Below are 1,294 nucleotides of genomic sequence, written 5' to 3'. Positions count from 1 at the left end.
GGGCCCCCTTTCTTTTTACCTCCGCCCTGGGTTTCTCGCCCTCGCTCCCTTTTCGGCCGGGTTCTCCGTCGGGACCCTCGGTTCCCTTCTCGTTCTCTACTCTCGCGCTTCTCCCCCTTCTCCGAGCCGCCTCGGGGAGGACGGTCGGGAAGCGCGGAAGGCGTACGCGGGCCCCGGTGGGGACGCCCCCACACACCCTTCGCTCGCGAGGGACCCGCGCCGCACCCTCCGCGCCTCCGTCGTCTCCTCCCCGTAGGGGGTAGGGGCTCGGGACAGACCGGGGGTAAGAAAAAAAGGGATAGCCCGGCGGCGGAGTGGAAACGCCAACCGCCGCGGCCGCTTTCCCGCTGGGAAGCTCTCGTGAGAAAAAAGGCCGCCCTCGGAGAAGATCTTTGTGCTTCCCGGCACGGGGAGCGATTCGGACGACGGGCCCCCTCGCGCGACCCCCCCCCGCCGGTAGACGGCCGGGAAGTCGCGGGGTAGGTCCCCGCCGTTCGCCCGTGCGGGTCGTCGGACCGCTTTTCGACGCTCGGGTCGTTTCAAACTCGCCACCGCGAGGCCGCCCGCCTCCTCGGGAGGGCGGGGGCGGCCGGCGCGCTCGCGCCACCGTAAGGAGGGTGAAACCCCGGGTGTGGGGGAGGAAGGGGCCGCTCGCCTGTGACCGGCGCGGGCTCCAGAGCCCGGGCCGAGCGTGCGGCGCCACCTCCCCGCCCGGGAGCGCTTCGCCAAATCGATCGGAAGAGGACGACGCTGGGCCAGAAGGGAAGGGGGTCTTTCGGACCGGAACCTTCATCCCAGGGCCCGCCGGATGGCTGCGTACGTCGTGGGGGCGCTCTGACTCCGGGCCCCGCGCCTGGCAAACTCCCCACCGGGAGCTGCGGGAGAGGCCAGAGCGCGTACCCGCAACCGGAAGGGGTCCCCGAGCCGCAGTTCGCGCATCGCTCGGAGTACCGGTTCGTCGAGGGGAGCGTTCGAAGTCTGGAGAGGCGCTCTTCTCTCACATATATCTCCCGGAGGCGTGGGATGAAGTGTCTTTGGGCGGTTGGGAGCCCCCCCCGCGTAAGCCGGGTCGGTCCCGCCAACTACCCGCCCCCCTGGAACTGCCGGGCGGACGCGGCAGGCAAATTCGACCCCATCCCGGTTCTACGGATTTTTTTGCTCCTTTGGCTCCCCCTCTGGCCGCTTTGGGGTACTGCAACCGAGGACCTGCCGAAACGCGTGGAACTGCCCGTCGGATTCGAGTTAAGAGGCGTCAACCGTGGAAGTCTGAACGGTCTGAAAAATTTTCTAAGTC

The sequence above is a fragment of the Anomaloglossus baeobatrachus genome, unplaced genomic scaffold (genome assembly GCF_048569485.1).
Source record: "Anomaloglossus baeobatrachus isolate aAnoBae1 unplaced genomic scaffold, aAnoBae1.hap1 Scaffold_3593, whole genome shotgun sequence".
NCBI lineage: Eukaryota > Metazoa > Chordata > Amphibia > Anura > Aromobatidae > Anomaloglossus > Anomaloglossus baeobatrachus.
The sequence above is the reverse complement of the archived record's forward strand: the minus strand, read 5'-3'. Positions refer to the sequence as shown.